Below are 22,260 nucleotides of genomic sequence, written 5' to 3'. Positions count from 1 at the left end.
TCAACCCTCCCAGTGGCTTCCCGATGCATTTAGAGTAAAATCTAAAGGCTTTTCATGTTCCAGTCATCTTGACCTTCTTATTCTTCCCCAAACATTCACTGAAAGCACACTTTCCTTATGATTGTCACATCTGATGTTCTCCCCACCTGGAATCTTCTTCTCTACACTTAGTTCACATTTCAGCTCAGATGTCACCTTTTCAGAGGAGCCTTCCTTGACTACCTCTTCTAAGTAGCTTCCCTCCATCCCTAATATCTGTTACTATGCTTTGCTCATTGTACTTGCCACCAGGCATTCATATTTATTTATTATGTTTCACTCAACTAAATTCTTACATACATGAAAAAGGGAACTCTGTCCTTGTTCACTGCTATATTTACTCCCAGAGGCTTGAGTCACACACTGCAGGTGCTCAAAAAAGTATTTATTGAAGGAAAGATGGAAGGAAGGGAGGGAGAGAAGGAAGGAAGGAAGGAAGGACAAAGGAAGAAAGGAAGGAAGGAAGGAAGAATCCTTAATATCCCCATTTCATAGATGGGAAGTCAGAGAGGTTAAATAACTTGCTTAAGGTTGTACAGCTAATTAAGTGACAAAACACAGATCAAAGACTTTTTTTAAAAAATTGTAAGTTTGTTTATTTATTTATTTATTTATTTATTTATTTATTTATTTATTTAGAGAGACAGCCGGGGAATGGCAGAAAGAGAGGGAGAGAGAGAATCCCAAATAGGCTCCACGCTGTCATCACAGATCACGACGCAGGGCCTGAACCCACAAACCATGAAATTATGACCTGAGCTGAAATCAAAAGTCGAACGTTTAATTGTCTGAGCCACCCAGACGCTCCCAGAGACTGAAGACTTTTGCTCTTAACCACTACATGTTTCTGTCACTAAATATCACCTCACATATACTTGAGCATTGGAGGGTTTATCTGCAATATTGCATGACTTTAAAAATAAAAGAGGCCTAAGTAATTATTTATAGATTATTCGTTTTTATTTTATGTTTTAATGTTTGTTTACTTTGAAGGGGAGAGGGGCAGAGAGAGAAGGAGAGAGAGAATCCCAAGCAGTCTCCAGGCTGTCAGCACAGAGCCCAACACGGGGCTTAATCTCACGAACCTTGAGATCATGACCTGAGCTGAAATCAAGAGTCAGATGCTCAACTGACTGGGCCACCCAGGTGCTCCTAGATTACTTGTTTTTTTAAAAAAGGAGAAAGAAACACAAAAAGAATCAAAAAATGACGCACGTATTCTGGATGAAAATACAAAGTTAGGAGTACTTGAATAACCATAGTGGGTTTTGGTTTAGTACCTTATTTTAATTCCCTCTCATGTATACTCTCAAAAGGCATGGAAAAATCCTTTTGTTTGTGACACAGGGAAGTCGTTGCAAATGCCTAGGCATGGGACTTACCTAGAAGGCCACAATCTAAGCATCTTCTCAGAATGCTAACCTATTCTTTTTATTTAGTTCAAAGTAACATAATCCTTTAGACATCCAATTTGTAGATCAGTTATAGCATGGTTGGGAAATTCGAGGCTGGATATTATCCTTTTTTACTCTTTTCAGTTTATAATAAACAAAGAGTGAAATACAATGTCCAAAAATACATAAACCAGAGAGCACAAGTACTAGAAAGCCCTTTAGGGAGCATCTGGTTTACTCCCTCATTTTCCAGATGAGGAATGTAGATCCCTGGGAGGTGAATTTGTACATATATAATAATTATGCTTGACATTTGCTTTCAAATTTAGCATAGCGATATGCCAAATGAACCAAAAAACTGAGAATATGTGGCCAAAAAATTCTATGTGTTTCCTCAGGAACTCATTGAATCATGACATCAGGTTTTTTTTCTCAAGTCTCTAAAATCTCTAACTAAAAATGACCTCACATCTCATTAGGGGAATAAATCTATGGGCCTGTTAACCTCAAACCAGCCAATATTGGCACTATGTGTATCATGGGCCACATCTGATTCAACTCACCAATCTTCATTCAACTCTGCTCAAGGGTATTGACCATGCACTACAGATATGAGGTGTGGTCTTTAGCCAGGTGAGGACTCAAGTCTAAGGATGGTCTATGTGAGATCCTCTGCACAGGGAACTTATCAGCATGGATGGTCAGAAACAAGTCTGAACAATTTTTTTCCCTTTCTTTTTCCCTGTTCTGTTGTTGTTTTATTTCCCACTATTCCTCCTTTTTTCCCATCCTGATAGTAAAATAAATACATGCTTGATGCAAAAAAAAAAATTCTCCAGGGGCACTGGGTTTCTCAGTCGGTTAGGCGTCCGACTTCGGCTCAGGTCATGATCTCATGGCTGGTGGGTTCGAGCCCCGCATCCTGCTCTGTGCTGACAGCTCAGAGCCTGGAGCCTGCTTCGGATTCTGTGTCTTCCTCTCTCTCTCTGCCCCTTCCCCACTCACACTCTGTCTCTCTGTCTCTTAAAAAATAAATAAACATTAAAAAAAATTTTTTTTTAATTCTCCAAAGAACAATTAAGTACCTACAACATTACACCTAAATTTACAAATATTGGTAACACTTTCATGTGTGGTGTTTAAAAATCATTGATTAAGGGGCACCTGGGTGGCTCAGTCGGTTAAGCGGCCGACTTCAGCTCAGGTCATGATCTTGCGGTCCGTGAGTTCGAGCCCCGCGTCGGGCTCTGTGCTGACAGCTCAGAGCCTGGAGCCTGTTTCAGATTCTGTGTCTCCCTCTCTCTGACCCTCCCCCGTTCATGCTCTGTCTCTCTCTGTCTCAAAAAATAAATAAATGTTAAAAAAAAAATAAAAAAAAATAAAAAAATAAAAAAATAAATAAAAATCATTGATTAAGAAAATGAGGCTGTCTGGGAGAAATTTGGTACCTTATATTTGACATCATCAGTCAGAACCTTCTCTACATCTTCCCAGGGCCCATATTGAAAAAAGATATTAGAGTGGATAGTTAGTCCATGGTGAGAAATGTTTATTATTGAGGACATGAAAGTAAATTGCACCAAATGAGCACTTTCAGATTGAAATCATGGTGAGGGACAAACAAATGTTAAGGTTGTCATAGGCATGTCATGGCTAAGCCCCTGGATGCTTTGGAGCTTGTTAGAATCCCATTTTGGCAGGCTGGTTGCTCAACCTCTCAGAGCCTTTTCCATAAAAATGGAGATCAAGATCCCTTCTATGTAAGAAGATTATGAGGATCTTGTGAGATGGGCCTATACAGATCTTAGCGCAGAGCCAGGCACATACTGTGTCCTTGCTCAGCATGAGCCACTCTTGTAAAGTGACCTTCAGTGCAGTGTCCTAGCAACCAGAACTAAAGAAAGAGTCAGAAAAGGTGAGTTTCTTGCACTGAATTCACCCACCATTTCACAGGGGCTCTGCCAGCAACCTCATGGTAGGTGATCTATGGAATCCAGGCTGGGAGCAGGCACAGCCTGCCCACTGCTACAGGCTTGGGAAGCCAGGGCAGCAGCCTCCAGGGGTGCAAAGACAATCTGGGGGTTTCCCTCACCCGGGTCACTCCCTCCTTCATCCCAGCATGTTGTCCAAGTGAAATCTGGTATAAATGAGGAGTCTGGACCACCAAAGCAGCAGGAGGAATGGAGGGCCCAGAGGGAGGATCTGAAGCCTGAGGAGGGGCAGTGTGGAGTCAGGAAAGTGACGCCCAGCTCCACTGCCCTAGTGACAGGGGCAGGAGAGGAAAACCAAGTCAGTCAGCTGGTTCCTATGACAGGAAAGGGAATTCTGCAAGCCAGAGCCCTCGGGAAATCAGTTTAGGAAATTAAGCAGGGTTTAACATGTTAAACCATTGGAAGGATAAAGATACAGGGAAAGGGATTCCGGGTACCTCGGGAGAGGGGACAGTGGGTGGCACATCCTCTGCAGGGAGAGATTCAAACAAGTACATTTCTTCTTCTGTTGTCTGCTTTTCAGTGGAATGGAAAAACACACACTCTCCTCCATAATAAGTGGTTTGGTCTGTGCCTCTCTTGACTTCCTCACAAACAACCCCAGGGAGCAGACAGACTTCTCAGATTACTCTTGACCTTGGGAGTTGACCCTTAGAAATGCATTCGACTTCAAGATCTAAGAAAACAAAACCAAACCCAAAACAACAACCTCCTGTAAAGGATGGTTTATTTCTGCTGGGGATCCTGTTTCCCTTCTCTACTTCATTGTTGCTCCACAGTTAAGATAACTTTAACACACACACACACACACACACACACACACACACACACACACACACATCAGATCATCCCTCTTCTAATCAAAACTCTTCACAGTTTCCCACTGTCCTTAGATTAAAATCCAAATAGCAAACCGTGGACAATAAGGTCTCATGTGATCCAGCACTTGCCCGCCTCTTGGACCTCATTCCACACCACTCTCTGGCTGTTCGTCATGTCCCAGCTACCCTGGCCTTGTTCTTCTTCTTCCAGGCTTATTCCCACTTAGCGCCTTTGTGCCAGCCGTTCTCCATGTTTGAAATGCTCTCCTCCCTGGATATTGCATGCCTTTCTTGCTTTCACATCCCACTCAAATGTCACCTTTACAAGGAGACCTTCCTGAATCACCCAGTGCAAACCCAGATCTGTACCCACACCACAACTTTCCAGCACTTAGTCACTTTCTGGCATTGTGTGTGTGTGTGTGTGTGTGTGTGTGTGTACTTACTCCTTGATTATGTTGTTTGTCACTCCTACAGGGACATGAGCTCCATGAAATAAGGCCCTAGCTGTCCTGTTCATGATTGTATCCACAGAGTCTAAGCCTTGCCTGGCACACAGCACAGCTCAGCTCAGTATCTATTTGTAAATGGGAAGAATGAAGCTCCTACCTTTCTACTCTCTCCCCCACTGCCATCTTTGGTGACTTTATCATCTACTTGGATTACACCTGATTCCTTCTCATCGCCCCTCAGTACCACTCAGAAACCAGCAGAACCATATTCTGGCCTTCATCATCATGCCCAAGCATCTCCTACTTGGAACCACTCTGTACTCTTCAAAGCCTATATATACATCTTCCAAACCTCTTTTACCCACTTCCACTAAAGCAAATTCCCAAATCCCCAACCCCATGAGCTTCCTCTCCATTTGACTCTCTGCATTTTGTGGCTAGGAAGATAGGGTTGTAGTTACACCAGTGACCTGAATTTGAGCATTTTTGTGAGGATGAAGTGAGCACAAAGCCTGGCACATTAAAAGTGCTCAATGGTAGCCTGTCTCATTTCTATCACTATTACAAAAAAAGTTTCTTCTTGGTCTCTGCCCCCCTCCCTTTCTTCTCCTCTTCCCCTTTCACTCCTATTTGGTTAGTTGTACTCTCCTTGGTTCATTTATATGAGGTGAAGTTAGGACCTTGCCAGGTCTTCTTGGTGGTGATGCAGAATTCTGACTGGACAGAACCAGCCTGGTGTGGGCTGAAGAAAAGCTGAGCATTTTCCAGGCTCCAAGGGAACCTTGCACACCAACCCATGGGCTTCAGGCTGTGACTGTCTGGGGTCCACAGTTGGGCCTCTAAAGCTGTTAGAGGCAGGGGATGAGACCCCCCAGGGCAGCATGGGCTGGAGTGATGTTCACCTGTGTTTTCACTTACACGATGCTTAAGAAACCAGTTTCTATCCTTTGGGATCATCAGTTCATGGTTTACTATAATCCTTTCAATTTTTTAGCATTTCTTGTTCAAGTTCTCAGGAATCCAGAGAGGCAATCCTTGGAAACAATCATGAGTAATTCCTGGCCTGTTTCCCTGTATGGAAGAGGGATAGAGTGAGCACAGAGGAAGCTGCCTATGTCTCCCGGCTGTGGTTCTGGGACCTAGGCAATCTGAAATTGTGAGACTCTTTCCTAGCCTCTCCGCAGATAGGTCTCAGGCCCCAGATTGGGGAATTTTTCATTTGCAGAAGTCCAATGTATTTCAGGATGACTAATGCCAATCACATACCAGATTGTCAAATATTTGCTAGAAGAATTTATAAGTGACTAAATAAAGGAACTCAGAAATGGATATGGCTGTTGACCCTCCTGCTATGAGGGATGGGCAAGTCTGGAATAAGCAGGGTGACTTTATAAAATGAACTAATTATTTCCACAAATGCTCTGGGCACATAGTATGTGCCAGATACTGTGCCAGATGCTGGGGATACAGGGTGAGAAAAAGCAGGTCCAGTCTCCACTCTCAGAGAGCTCAAAGTTGGAGTGTTCCAGTGAGAATGATACAGTATGACAGGTGCTACTGCCAGAGGGAACGTACAGGGTGATCTATCTGGAAGCACATGGAGGACAACATGTCACTCAAAGCACCAGGCTTGGAGAGGGCTTCTTGGAGGACATCGCGATGCCCCAAGTGAGGCTTGAAGGATGAATGAGTCAGCCAGGTGGCAGGAAGGGAAGCAAGGTTGAAGGAAAGTTTCCACGCAAAGCCAAGAGCACGTGCAAAGGATGAAGGATGAGCGAGGGCATGATGCTCTACGGGAATGAGGTGCAGCCGAGTAGGGCTCCACTGCCAGAGGTTCTGACTTAATTGGTCTTGGATAGAGCCCAGCCTTGGGGATGATTTACAAGCTTGAGTATGTTTTAAAGAAGGTAGCTTTAATGTGCAGCCCGGGTTAAGAGCCACTGGAACAGAACATGGGATGAAAGGGAGGGCGTGGTAAGAGGTTAAGGCTGGAGATGTGAAGTGGGCCAGATCACACAGGGCCTGGAAGACTGTGTCAAGGAGCTTGAGTTTTCTTCTCTGAGCACTGGGAAGCTCTTTATACATTTAAGCAAGGGAACAGGTGGCATGATCAGACTTGCAGTCTTCAGAGCATCCCTGTTGTGGAATATGGATCAGAGCGGGGACAGGAATGGAAGTAAGAAAAACCAGTTGGGAGGCTCTTGCAATACATGACGCAAAAAGATAATCACAGCCTGAATTAGGCGAGTGGCAGCAGGGATGAAGAGAAGGAGATGAATTCCAGAGATATTTAGGAAGTAGGACTGCTAAGGCTGATCAGAGATTGACTGTGAGAGGGAGAAGTCAGGGCCATCCTTTTGTTTGGAGAGTTGGGTGTGCAAAGGGTCATTCCCTAGGATGGGGCTCATTGGAGGGAAAGCACCAGGACAGGAGAAGCTGGTTTGTGGATGCGTGGGCGAGGACATCAACCTGCAGCCTGTTGAGTGTGAGGTACAAGTGGGACATCCAAGTTACACGACCAGCCAATAGACGGTAGCTTAGTCCTCAGGTAAAATATCTCAGTTGAAGACAGAAGAAGTCATTGGAAAAGGATGAGAATTGGGTGAGATCACCCAGGGGAGAGACTGGAGTGAGAAGAGAAAAACATGTCCACAGAACCTTGCAAGTTACTCCCTTCCTCCAGGTAGACAGCTCTAAACCCATTAAGGGTAATTAGGCTAAGTGGTGACGTGACTTGTCCTAGCTAGTCCTCCTCACATCTGTGAGCAGGCTTACCCTAGCCAATGTGAGCCCCTGCTGCTGGCCTATATTCGGCCCATCACTGTCAGTGCAATTGGATCAAGTTGATCTGCAATGAGAAGCGGCTGACAGTTGTGTCTTGCACCTATGGAGCTTAGCTGCGGGAAGCAGTTCCAAATTCCACAGCTCTGCTTAGAGCTTTCTAAACCACAGTGGTGGTTATGTGTTAGACATCAGAGACATTTTAAAGAAAGTGAGCCTGAATCATCTGAGAATGGGAACATTTGACAACTAACTCAACACAAAGGTCCTGGGAAGAATTTGCTGTGGAGAAGGGAAGGATGGGTAGGCAGCTAGTAATGCTTTATTCTAGGCTCTGTGCAATTGTGATGCTATTTTTGGTTTACAGTCTGCCTGGATCTAAGTGCCCTGTTATGCCCTCAGATTCCAGAATCAATCTCTGTTGTATTGTAAACAATAACAACAAAGTGCTTTGACGTTAAGCAGTTTCTTTTATTCCTAACAACAGGCCTGTCAACAAGGCAGTAAATACGTAATTAAGGCAAGTAAATACGGTGTTAGCCCCATTTTAAAGATGAAGAAACTGAGACCAGAGTTAATTCACTTGCCCAAACTGCAGAAAATATAATGGGGGCTGAGGAACTGATCCAGTTTCTCACTCTATATCCACTCCAACCTCCCATTCTGGCTTCTATCTCTTTAAAAAGGGCTTTTTTGACCCACTCCAGAGATGAGCCGTAAGAGGGGATGGGAAGAAGATTTGAAAAGAAGCTTGGCAAGTAGTTCCTGTGATAGCTCTGTTTGCGAATTTTTCCTTTGCTCTTAATCTCACTCCGGCATAAATCACATATGCCCAATACCAAAAAGTTTGAAGACAGTTGTCTGGAGCGGGTGAAGGAGTCAGAGAACCCAATGAATTAGGTCTATAATTCAGGACTGGAAAGGATCAATGGGTCATCTACTTTAACACCTGAATGTTCAGATGGTAGAAAGTGAGGGGAAGACAACCTGTGTGTGCTCACTAGCCAACTGTGGCAATCAGAAGACCCAAAGCCTAGCTTGCTGATGCGCCCCCAAAGAGCAGTGTGAAAATAACTTCAGACTTGGAGCACTGAAACAAAGAAATGGAACTAAAATCTCTGGGGGATTAGAGAGGTTACCTAAAAGAAACAGTACACACTCTGCAATGCATTCCCTTTTTCTTTTGGATATGTTTTTATAGGGCTCTGATTGAGAAAGTTAATTAGGGGAATTATTATGGTACTCTCTTTCTCTTGTCTTTGACTAAAGTCATGGGAGGAGGTAGGTAGGTGGAAATGCCTAGCAGGTAGAGTGGGTGGAATTGGGAAATTGCTCTGTAAGATTCAAGTTGGTGACAATGGGATTGTTGGTTCCACCACTTTATTATTTACTAGTCACTAGAATTAAATGTAATAATAGCTTACGTTTGTATAGTATATTCTAATTTACAAAGGGCTTTTATGACATTATCTCATTTGATCCCACTGACAACCCTGTAAGGTAGACAAGGCAGGTATAATTATCCCACTTTATGGATGACAGGACTGAGGCCCGGAGAAGTGAAATGACTTGACCCAGCACATTCAGTTATTAAACAGAGTCTGGACTAGAAACTAGGCATTCTTCCCCACAGAGCTTCAACTCTGCAAAGGTCACACAGCTACGTAAGTGGGACTTGAATCCCAGGGAGTCCGCCTCAGAGCCTGTGCTTTTGACTACCATGTTTTTCTAGTCATTCACCAGGCATTTGTTGACTGTGTCTTGTTTTCTTAGTTTCCTGCTCACTGTACCTATAATTCATGTATTCTTACTGAGGCAGGTGCTCATTAGTGAAGGCATGCTTGGTGAAGGCTTCCAGAACCCTCTCCATACCTCAGCAAACACAAGCCTGTGGCCTAATTCCAGAGTCCCCATAAGAACTAATTGCAGGGAAGATGAACCAAGAGAAGAGTAACACACAGGCCCCCACCACCCCCCCCCCCCCACAGCCTTTAGGCTTTGGGCTCATGAGAAGCTGATGCACTACATGTCCAGCCTGGATCCAACCAGAAGTGAGGAAGCCAGAAGACCATTTTACCCAGGAGTCTCTCATGTTGTCTTCTCCCTTGCTGTGTTAGCCTTTCTTAGTAAAAATTAGTAGCAGCTGTTGGCTAGTCTTGGAAATTGTGTACCCTCAGGAGAACGTGTCACAGAGTACACAGGGCCTGCTTGGGGCTGGACCCCTGGGACAGGCAGCTCACTCCCGGGACAGGGAGCTCTATAAATAGCACCCATGATAGTTAAAGGGGAGGTGGGTCAGAAGAGCAAGCTGGCTCTCCTCAGGAATCATAAACCAGTGAGCCTAAGCAATAATTCTCAGAAAAACAAACAAACAAACAAAAAAAACCCATTCTTATTACATGGGTCTAACACCGAGGAGTCCCTTTAAGAACTAATTTATATTATAAGCTGTTTAGGACTTTCTTTTCCTCATTCCTTCCCTCCCCTCTCTTTCTCTCAGTTCCTGACTAACATGCCTTTTCCATCTTGTCTGTCAGATGATATTGTATAAGGATACAGACTGAGTGTTTCTGACTATTTATAGAAGATGGTTGCACTGCTTTAGCTACCCGGAGTTTGGTTCCGGGTTACGTTACATGAGAAAAACTTATAGAAATGTGTTTGTTCTCAAATGTTCCTATCCCACTCCTGTAACATCACATCTAAGAGGCCTCTCTGCATACCATGTCACTTCCCTACATCCTTTTTTAATGAAAAAAAATTTTTTTAGGATTGCAAAAGCAGTTCGTGCCAGTCAAGAGTGTCAAAAACTATATAAATGTATAACTAAGAACATAAAAGTGCCTCTTGATCTCTAGCTCAGAGATAACAACTGTTAACAGTCGATGTCTCCTTTAGTTTGGAGGCTCTTGCAAGGATTCACAGGAAAGGTAAAGCATGCTAGGAGAAGGTATGAAGAGGCAGGGACAGATACAAAATGGCTCCAAAGCAAAATCAACAGGAGGGTAGGAAAAGACGAAGCTGAGGAAAATTAGCCCCTGTCTTTAAGCCAGGGTGAATAAAGTGAAGGTGTCTCATGGAATAACAGGGGAAGCAAACTGGGGAAGATGCTTAGTCTGTCAAGCCTTGGTGGTCATCTTGTGACAGTTATTATTCTAGGAGCTGCAGTTATAAATGCTCAAAGGCCTACACTTAGTCTTGCAGATGTGCTGTTGAGTATTCCAAATTCAGACTATCTCAGCATCTCAACAGGAATTAAAGGTTGGGGGGGCGGGGAGGAGAAAATTCAAATGCAGAAAACACTCGTCTATTTGAGGGACCTGAAGTTTTCAATCATCACCTCGAAGCAGCTGTTTGGAACATATTAGCTCCGGAATCCACATTTTCTATAAACTTACCCACAACCTTCTCAAGGTATAAACACTCTGCAATTAGTGCAAAATGAGCTTCGGCAAAATTTAACTTGAGCCAAATACACATCTTAAAGCTAAGATGAGATGTAGACTGTTTCTAAGTTAGAAATGTGAACCCTGTTAGCCTACTTTGGGGATACGTTGTCTAATAATTACAGCAGACCAAGACTCAAGCTTTTGACTTCATCACTCGTGCCACTATTAATGTTGCTCATATTCATTGTTGTGTGTATAACCAGGAAAATTCCCATTTTAGGACCTTGACAAACAAGTCCCACCGGTCTTACCCTTCTTAGTTCAGTATCCTGACAGACTGCACACACTATTAAAAACCAGTCTTATGCACCTTGAATGAGGCCTTCGAGGACACATACAGTCAGCCCTCAGCCCTGCTGGCTTCATAGTCGGAGGGTAACTGCTGCTGACTTACAGCTATACATCCTTGGAGGCTCCTAGGGATTTCCTGGGATTGCCCCTCTGGTGAGGTTTTCAATGGGGGTGATGACTGCTGTACTTCTCTTTCTTTTTAATTATCACAAGAGAAAAAAGAACATTGTTGGGGCGCCTGGGTGGCTCAGTCAGTTAGACCTCCGACTTCCGCTCAGGTCAATATCTCACGGTTCGTGGGTTCAAGCCCCACGTTGGACTCTGGGCTAACAGCTCAGAGCCTGGAACCTGCTTCGGATTCTGTGTCTCCCTCTCTCTCTGCCCCTCCCCCGCTCACGCTCTCTCTCTCCTTCAAAAAAAAAAAAAAACATTAAAAAAAGAAAAAGAAAAAGAAAAAAGAACATTGTTGCTACTATCTGGTTATTTTGTCTGATTTTACTTTGCCATTTTAGGTTTTTAACATTGGCTTAACTAAACCAACTTGAAGTTTCTCATCATAGCCCCAAGGGATACAACAAAGATCAAGGAGAAGAAAAGGAAAAGAAGACAAGTTCCAGCATTTCTAAAGGCACCAAGTGAAGTCCAAGAAAGCAACACATAAATACTGAGTCCCTTCTCTCTAGCAGAAGTCAAGTATAGGCAGTGTGATCTTTTGTTAGGGCCTTGTCATCTGAAAGGAAAGGCCTGGAGTAAAGTCAGATATGACTTGGCCAAGCAAGCTAGTTGACCATCTAGAGAGTTTACTAGAATGGTGGCATTAATTAGTTAGAGTCACTAGATTTCCAGGAAGGATTCTCCCCTTTAAAGGCTCATAAATTGAATTACAAGTTCACCATGGTAAGATCAAATGCTGAGACTAGCTTACCAAACTCACAAGAGACATATATAAAAACTAGAATGCCATTTACTCTTTCCCATTGAGAAGTGTAACTACACAGCATATAGGATATGTCAACTAATTCACATTATCAATTGTGGGGGGGGGGGGATAAGATTTAAACACATCTACATAATCCTGGAAATATATCATCAAGCCTGTGTATAATTAGGGATTTTATCATACTTTTAGTTCCCTAGGAATAGAACCAGCCTCATAACATGTAAGACCATTGAGTGATTTTAGCATACTCAAACTTTTGGAACATTTTCCCATCTTTTGACTTTAACTAGTTTTCCAGAATAAGTCTGCCTTTATGTGTTTAGTAGAAACACTTGTTTTGAAAGGGGAAGGTTCACAGACTCTCTCTTAGGTCATTTCCTCAATTACTGAGTTTACGCCTTACATTTGGATTCTCACTGATGTTCTTTTCAAGAGAGTTGAGTTGAGTCAATTGTGAGAAAAACTGGCAGCTCACCCCTGTACTGACTACAGGATATTCAGTTATTGAAAGGGAAGCTGGACTAGATGACCTTTATGGCCCTTCTATTCACAGAGGCATGAAGGAAAAGGCGAGAAAAGTTGGATAGTTGAGGTAGAATGATAAGGAGAAGGCCAAATCTGATTTAATTAACTAAAGAAATTACTTTTACTGAGGGCAGAGATATGGAATTGGGTATGCTGAGTTTTCTCTACTTTTGTTGTTCATAGGCAAATGCCACTTTTGGCAACTATAAATCCAAGGAAGCTCTCCTGGTAGAAAAACTAGGCAGCTGCTCAGAACCGTGTCTGTGCAGCAGCTCCCACTGTGTAAGGCCCCACCTACCATGCATATACACTTTCTAATTAATCCCATGCAGAAATTGGTTTGGCCTCAATTCCATTCTGCTAAATAGCTTATTCTATCCAGTCATTCATTTGCTCAAGCAACTTTTACTGAGCACTAAGCCAGATTTGGGCATAAAAAATAAGATATTGTCCACTCAAATCTAAAGAAAAAGATATAGGAGGAATTTTTTTTTTTTTGTTAAGCTTATTTATTTTGAGAGAGACAGAGAAAGTGCCAGCAGGGGAGGGGCTAAGAAAGAGGGAGAATCTCAAGCAGGCTCCATGCTGTCAGCACAGAGCCCATGCAGGGCTTGAACTCATGAAACTGTAAGAAACCTGAACTGAAACCTAGAGTCAAGACACCTAACTGACTGAGCCACCCAGGCACCCCTAGAAGGAATGGTTTTAAAACAGAAAGTTTTGTGTTTTGCTAAAGGAACATTCAGAGCATTCAAAGAACTGCTTTAGCTGTGTCCCACAAATTTTGATATATTGCATTTTCATTTAGTTCAGTGCAACTTTTCATTTCTCTTAAGACTACCTTTTTAACCTAGGGATAATCTGATGGGTTTTGTTTCCCCAGTGCTTGGAGATTTTTCTGTAGTCTTTCCGTTATTCTAAGCTGATTTCATTGTGGCTGGAGAACACACTCTGTATGATTTCAATTCTTTTAATTTTGTGGAGGTTTGTTTTATGGCAAGCATCATAGGATATAGTCTATTTTGGTAGGTAATCCACTGGCACTTAAGAAGCGTCTGTATTCTACTGTCATGGTGTGGAATACTCTATACATGTTGATTAAATCCTATTTGCTGATGTTACTGTGTTACTGAGTTCTTTGTCTAGGTATCCTATCAATTACTGAGAGAAGTATATTGAATCCTCCAACCTTAATTGTGAGTTTATTTCTCCTTTCAGTTTTTCAGGTTTGCTTCACATATTTTGTAGCTCTGTTGTTTGGTGCATACGTATTTAAAATTACTATGTCTTAAAAAATAAAATAAAATAAAATAAAATAAAATAAAATAAAATAAGTTATGTCTTTTGGGTATAGTGTTCCTTTTATCATTATATATTGTCCCTCTCTGTCTTTGCTAGTTTTCTTCTTACTGGAGTCTACTTTTTCTGATATTAATATGGCCAATCATGCTTTCCTTTGATTAATGTTTATATGACATATCTTTTCTACCCTTTTACTTTCAGCCTGCCTATATCATATCTGAAGTGAGTTCCTTACAGACAACATATTTGGATTACCTTTTTAAAAAAATTTTTTTTAACGTTTATTTATTTTTGAGAGACAGAGAGAGATAGAGCATGAGTGGCGGAGGGGCAGAGAGAGAGGGAGACAGAATCCAAAGCAGGCTCCAGGCCCTGAGCTGTCAGCACAGAGCCCGATGTGGGGCTGGACCTCATGAACTGTGAGATAATGACCTGAGTGAAAGTTGGACGCCCAACCAACTGAGCCACCCAGGCGTCCCTGGATTACATTTTTTAATCCACTCTGCCAATTTCTGTCATTTAAGTAATGTACTTAGACCATTTATGTTTAATTATTGATATGAAGGCTTAAGTTTGCCATTTTATTTTTATATCCTTTTTATTCTGTCTCATTTCTGTTTTCTTTTTAATGCCTTCCTATGAGTTACCTGAAAGTTTTGAAGAATTTCACTTTTATTTATCTGTAGTGTTTTTGAGTATACTTCTTTGTATATCTTTTTTGATGGTTGCATAAGAGATTACATATACATAATTTATCTGCTTATGTCATCACTTTACCAGTATGAATGATTCAGATGATTAAATTATAAGTGAAATTCTTTCCCAAGTCAATAGCATAGATCTACAAGATCTTGCCTCTGGCACCTGAGAAGGTCTTGATGTCACTGAAACCAAGATTTCATTCCTTCCTCATATCTCCAGAGGTGCTTGCCTGTGAACTAGACTATCTCTGACACAGGAAAAAGAAGTGCACTGAAATGTTTAGAAAACTACCAATTGGTCTTGCTGATGAGCAAAGGGATGGACTAGATAATTAAAATCCAGACAGAACTTTCAAAATTCCAAATTTTAGCTGCATATACCAACCTGCTAAACTTTTAAGAGGATTTTTTAAAAACAGCAAAATTGTACTGTTCAAATTTTACCTGCTGATTTTATTCTTTTGCTAATATTTCATGTAAAGGGAGAAATGGGTCATAAATGACTCACACTGGATCATCAGACTGCAGGTAATTTGAGTGAGGCATTATGAATTGGCAGTCTGGCCTTATAGAAGATATCAAGACTTAGATGTCAGAGAGATGTGGGTTTGATCCCAGCTTTGTCATATATAAGCTATGTGACACTAGATAAATTATTTAACTTTTGGGATACTTTGTTTCCTAATTTGTAAATACGGTCAATTATTTTTCCTGAAAAATTTTGTTGTGAGGATTACATAACACATAACATATGTAAAAGGCCTACCCCAGAGAAGATGATCAACAAAAAATGAGAGCCCTTGTTATGTTCCTGTTGACTTTCACAGAGGAAAGCCAAATGTCAGTATTTACGTATATGGGTGTTTCTAAACTAGGGCTCTCTCCATCAACCAAACTTTGAGAGGTATGCTAGATAGTTAATATTTTGGTAGCACTAAAGAAGCCCCTTCTTAAAGAGTTAAAAAAAAAAAAAACAACATTTACTGATCACTAACTATGTGATGAGCAAAGGGTGGGCACTTTGACATCCTGGCATCATGGCTTCCTTCCATTGCACCCACCTTATAGTCTCTGACATCTAGAAAGATGAAGAGTCAAACAAAAAGGGACCTAACCTGAAAATTAAGTCTTGGATCTAGATCAGAGTTGTCTAGGTAATTATTTGACCTTGAAGAGGTGACTTAGCTTCTTTATAGTTCAGTTTCCTCATCTATTAAATGGGACTAGACCTGTCTTTGGGGAAGCTGTGAGGGTGAGTTAGGTCACGTACATAAAACACTTGAGGTCTTTGAAAGAAGAGCTTTTACAAACCTATAAATGGCATAATTAATGTCATCATTGCCATTATTGTTGTTGATGAGGTGAAATATGTGTGTACACCTGCAAACTTCAGAGTTGGGAATATTTGTTACAGAGAATATGAATCTGAAGACTACCCTATAGAGTTTCTCTTACCCCACACTCTCTTTTCTGCTAGCTTAAAATATCCCACTCCTACAGAAATACTTTTGTTTACACAATTGGCATTTTATTGCCAGCAATAAAATGTGTGTGTATGAAGTCCTCTGAGCCATCACCCCTGTCTTTCATAATGGTTAAGGGTCCCTCAGGAGTGTGTTAGGGTGAACTAGAAAGGTTTTCAGCTACCTGTAGCCTTCACTGTAATGAAATACCTTCTTTAATAACATAAGCAACTAACACTGATATAGTGCCCAGTGTATTCCAGATAATATGCTAAGTTTATCAGCATTATCTCATTAAATCTCACAATGGCCTAAAACACACTTCATTTTCTCACTTTCTTCAGATTTTATTCAAAGGGTACTTTCTTACAGAGGCTTTTCAGACCACCCTATATAAAAGGGTAACCTGCTCCCTTACCCCCAGTCCATTTATCTGGCTTTTTTTTTCTTCATAGCCACCATCTGACTAGTCACCATCTGACGTATTTACATTCTTGGTATATCCTCTGTGTCTCCCCTTAGAATGCAAAGTCTGTAAGAATGGGATCGTTTTGTTAACTGTCTATCCTCAATATCTAATACAGTACCTAGCACATGATGAGTGCTCAGAAAAAAATACTTATAAACAAATTAATGACCCTTTGAGTTAGGTAAGCTTATACCATTTTGCTGCTGATGAAATGGAGACTGAGATTTCCCCACGCCACACCAAAAAATGGCAAAGCTGAGACTGTAAAGAAGTCTATCTGATTCTAACCTGGTCACTAACCATTGACCTCATTCTCCCCACTGCTTTCAGGAAACACCACACAGATTATACTTTATTGCTATGGCATGTTTCTGTCAGAAGAGTCATGAAGAGAATAGCAATGAGACAGAGGCAAAGGATATGACTAAAGTATCAGATAAACTGGGGAAAATAATTAGATTCTAGTAAATTGTCCCTTTCTCCCCTTCCAACACGGTTCATATCTAAAAAAACATGTACCAGTCAACTTTCTCTTCAGCTCTTGCTAAGCAGACCTGAAATTCCAGGAGCCCATATCAACTTCCATCCTTTCTCTATCTTCTCTAACGTCTCCGTCAGTTTGCTGGGGCCACAAGTTCCTATAAGGAGAAAAAGGGAAATTGTATTTATTAAGCATTTAGTACACATCACCACTACATTAGGCATGCTACATTCTTTACCTCTACCACATACCAATTTACAGGCAGTAGGTATTTTTAGTCCACACTTTAAACAGGAAATACACTGAGGATCAAGGAGGCTAAATATCTACTCCAAGGTGTCTTAGTCTGACTTCAAAGCTCATGCTCTTTTTCCGTGTAGACTAGCAAAGACAGAGACTGGAGTAAACCTACAGGGATTTTCTTAGCAGAGTCTCCTCTGGTCTACTAGGAGATAGATGACGAATTCTAGTTCTTGAGTATGATGAATATTCACAATTGCAGGATTACAACACCAGAGTAAAATGACAAGATGGGTATCTCTGCACTTGGTTGAGGTATGTCCTCACTGTCCTATATGCTCTTCCATGTGGGAAGGACCAAGGTCCAGGAGTAGGCATTCTCTACACTTCAGACTTTCCTTTCTCCAGGTAGCATGCTTATCCCTAGGGGGAAAATCCCATTTAAAATAAATTATCCTAGAAGTGTGGTAGAGTCAGGCTGTGAGAAAATGGAGCTGATGCTAGAAGATAAAAAGGAAGGAGTATTGAGGGAAAGGCAGAACTAAGGAAAGGAAGGTGGTTAGGCTCCAGGGCAAGGACAGGAATTTGACTTGACACCTTCCTGCATCTTTCCCCATCACATCTCCTAATCCCCTTTTCTTCCATTCCCTGACCACCAAGCTATACACTTTCTGTACAACCTCCTCCACCCACCACCCACCCTCCCTTTCCCCACCCAGCATTCTAAAAGGACCCGCTCAGACAAAAACAGACTCTGCAGGGGAAGGGGGGAGTACAAAGGTCTAACAAACATAAGAAAACTGCCAACTTGTCAGGAAACCTGAGAAATGGAAATGGAAATTTACAACAAAGCTAACAAACCTTGGAAGACTTTTTAAACGGGGAGGGATAGGATCAAAACATTTTGTAAACATGTACCTTTGTCTGAATTGAGATTTTAATGCAGTGTATAATTCTTTCGATACATCTCAAAAAGCAAATGCTTCAATTTCAGATTTAAATATATATACCAAGAAATTACTGATGTTTTGATATTTTAAAATAATGTGTTATCCGTATAAATGAAAAACTAGTTTTGTAATTGCCAGTTACCTTCCTTCTTCCTTTTTTGAAGGATTTCTTTTACCCTGGGACTTTGTAAGGGAAAAAAAAAAAAGATCAGTGATGAAAAAGCAAAGACAAGGCACATTCTACATGAACAATGTACAGTTTGGTAAATATTATTGAAACATACTTAGACATGCATAAATTCCATTTGCTATGAAGATATACCTTTAGGGTGGTACTGACTGCATAACTCAGAAATCTTTTGAAACTGCAAAGCTCAGAAAGCTTTTGAAAAGTTCTAAAAGCTGAAAGTTGGTGTTTTGTTTTGTTTTGTTTTGTTTGTTTTGTAACTCATTCCTGGCAAGACCTAACCTGACCTGAATTCATTTAGTGGCAAACCTGAACTGAGCTCACATGTTATATAGCTATTTATAGCCTTTATTTCCCACTTACTATGAATATTCATACATTTTACTGCAGAACTAATGTTTGATTACAATTACAGTTCTGCTGTATAACCCACTAGACTAACAATATACTTTCTATGCACATACTGCCTTTCTTAAAACTGAAAAATTCTGAATTCTGAAAACTTCTGGCTCCAAATGTTTTGGATAGGGACGCTTCCCGACTCAGATATTAATAGCTGCATTGAAATGTTAAAGAAGGAAAATATATTAGAGATCATGAAGTTCAACATCTTTCTCTTTTTAAAGAGTAAAAACTAGTGTTCACAGACAAAGCACCTTCAACAATACAAATGGTTACTCATAAAGCTAAGGCCAACATTTCAAGACAAATCTCTGATTCTACAGAAATTCAGCCAGGGAGTGGTGTCCATGCTACCCTGCCTGAATCATCTACTTTCACACTCATGATTCTGAACCTGGTTTTCCTCTACCTTCTTGCAGAGACTGAAAGAAGCACAGGCCATGTATGGATTTTGAGAATCCTAGTATGTTTTTTAAAAAATGCTAAAATAAGGTTGTAAAACTTGTGATCACACTTACTTACATTACGTGGTTTTTAGTAACGCTTTTGTTAACAGGATAAAAGCAATCTATTTTTGTCGTGCACAAAATAATGATGAGATTGTCTTACTAAATTTATTGATATTATTAAAAGTATCAATTGACAACACATCATAGGGGGTGTGGTTTAGTAAGTTTAAAGTTGCATCATGAACATGACCGTCTTTCTATTCTGTAAGTGTATCTCCAGGACAACCAAATATATAACTGTATTTGGAGATAATATAAAAAGTCTGCACTGGAGAGCTTTGGACGTGAGGCCCAGTCCTTTTGTCAGGCCTCCTAGACTATCCCTGGATTGTTTGCTTTTCTCTTTTAATGCTGATCTGCACAGAGCCTTCACTCAGTCTCCAATACTGCTCTAAGTTGGGTCTTTCAAGTATGGTGTTTCCCTGAATTATGTATTTCTGTTGCTGATTTTATATTATTCTTATGTTTTGTTTCTGTACCTAATAGTTATAGAACAGACACACAAATACCAGGTGCCCTTCCCCCCACGTCAAAATCCCTGCAAAGGCTCTAGACTGTCAGTGACTCTTCTCAGACCTATGGTGAAGGACAGGCTGTTAGGGATCTCTGTATCTAAAGTCTGTTGAAATAAAAGGGCAGTCTTCTGAGCCAAGTACTGCCCAGAAGACTTTCCTCTTGCTCAAAAATCTTTTCCTCTTTGGTTGTTTCCCGCCTCACACTGTAATTGTCTCCTTGGCAGAGGAACCACCTGCCCCGGTTCTCTGGGGGTGGAACATAGCCAACTGACCTGAGTTTTCTGTTTAACTGCTTCATGCCTATCCCACATGGGTTATGACTCAGGCGAGGAGAGGGAGAATAAGAGAGGTTATGCAATTTGCCCAAGGTCTTACCACAAGCAAATGGCAGAGCAATGACATCAAAATCCATGCTTTAATTCCCCTACACTACATACGCCAGGTGGTCTATTTCTTCTGACTTTTATAAAGCATTTGTAATTGATTGTTGAGTCAGTTGTAATCTCCTAATGCCACTATCCTTTGGCCCACATTTCTCTTTTTTTCCATCAGTGAATTCATGAAATGCGTTGCTATGTGTCTTGAATTCTTTACAAAATGTGTGATAACTTCATCAAAAAAGAAAGAAAATTAGTTCGTAGAACAAGTATTTCTTGACTACCTACTGTGTGTCAAGCCCTGTGTCTACCATAATTTGTTCCTAATGAATTGGTATGGGATTTTAGTGATCAATTCTTCGTCTGTTAGTAATTCACAAAATATTCCTTTAACATGTTATTCCAGAATCTAGCCCAGAATGAGGGAACTAAGCTATAGTTTGCAGAATCCAGCTTTTTAACTTTTTTAGAAAATAAAGTTAGTTATGCATCCCCAGGAAAACTTCTCATTCTCCCTGATACCTTAGAGATAACCAAAGTGTTTTGGCTTCCTCGCTTTTAATTTTCTTCCATTTTTCCAATAAATCTAATAGCAGAGTATAATTTCATTCATATTTTGTGTGACTTTTATTTTTAATGGTAATGCCTCTTCTTTTAAGCTATTTGCCTGCCTTCTCCCAGGATCTGCCCAATGAGAAAAGTCTCTCTGACCCCAGAGAAGCCTTACTCCTGGATCTGAGATTTTTTTGTGTTTTTGTATGTAAAATCGTCCTCCTATATGTATTTGAGCAGAGGGTGCTTTGGTAGCCTTGCTGCCTTTAGCATTTTTTCTCCTAGGGCTACCTACAGGTGTTTTGTGGGAATGTTCTAATTTTCTTTTGCAGCATAACAAACCACCCAAGACATAGTGAATTAGAATAACAATGTCCCATTGTGTTTCAAAGCTATACGGGTTGACTAAGCTCAATTGGGAAGTTCTCACTTGGGGCCTCTTAACTCGATGCAATCAGTGTCTACTACATGGCCAGGGCAGGCTTCATACAGCATGTGACCTGTGCAGTCACACAAGGCCCCATGTTTAGAAGGGCCTCACACTTGGTTCAATGCTGTTGCTGTCTTGAATCTCTTAATATTTTTTGAACAGGAAGCTCAGGATTGTCATTTTGCACTGAGTCCTACAAATTATGGAGCTGGTTCTGGCTGAGGCTGCAGTAATCTGTAGAGTTGACTAGGCGGGATATTCAAGACGCCTGACTCACAAGGCTGACAGCTGATGCTGGCTGTTAACTGGGAGCTCTGCTGGGGCTGTCACCTGGAGTCCCCACACAGGACTTACCTATATGGCCTGGGCTTCTCAGAGAGATTATTTCAAGGGTGAGTGGTTCAAGAGACCCAAGCCAAAGCTGAGATGCTTCTAATGACACAACCTTGGAAGACCCAATATGTCTTGTCACTTGCAACACATTTGATCGGTCAAGCAAATCATTAAGACCAGCCCAGACTCAAGGGTAAGTGTGTTGAACTCCACCTCATATTGGGGTGTTGCAAGATAACATTGCAGAAGAGCACGTGGGATGAGACATTGTTGTGTTCATCTTAAAAAAAATACATTCTGCCACAGGGCTATTCTATTTGAGGCACACCATTTCTACACTTGGGTGCTCTGTCTCTCAGCCTTTCCTGCAAGCTCTGTCCTGTTGGTAGGCATTCATTACCAAATGTAGATAGACAAACAGCTTCAGGGTATTGGTCCTGTCTTTTGGTATCTTTCTAAAATGATTAAAATGGGTCTTGCTCAGAATTTCTTCTAATCAAGCATGTGTCTATAAGAAGCATACCATTAAGGAAGATTCTGATCTTGAGGTGGGTAAGGGACTGCAGAGAGGAACTACTTTTTGATTTTTTGTCACACTTCAGTTGAGTAAAAATATTGAGCTTTTCTAGAATACATTGCTAAGTCTTGAAGCTTTCAGCTCCAAGA

The 22,260-nt window shown here is 41.2% G+C and overlaps 1 long non-coding RNA gene across 3 annotated transcripts in view; it reads right to left on the bottom strand.

The window, feature by feature from the left end:
* LOC113599321 (uncharacterized) overlaps positions 1-22,260 on the bottom strand; it is a 45,013-nt gene that overhangs the window by 10,082 nt on the left and 12,671 nt on the right. For all 3 annotated transcript variants that reach the window (XR_008294935.1, XR_008294934.1, XR_003420139.2), the window contains exon 2: positions 17,138-17,256. This is a non-coding gene — a long non-coding RNA (uncharacterized LOC113599321). The remainder of the gene's footprint in view (positions 1-17,137; positions 17,257-22,260) is intronic.

Source organism: Acinonyx jubatus, chromosome C1, assembly GCF_027475565.1.
Source record: "Acinonyx jubatus isolate Ajub_Pintada_27869175 chromosome C1, VMU_Ajub_asm_v1.0, whole genome shotgun sequence".
In the NCBI taxonomy this organism is placed as follows: Eukaryota; Metazoa; Chordata; class Mammalia; order Carnivora; family Felidae; genus Acinonyx; species Acinonyx jubatus.
This window is presented reverse-complemented; position numbering and strand designations above follow the sequence as displayed.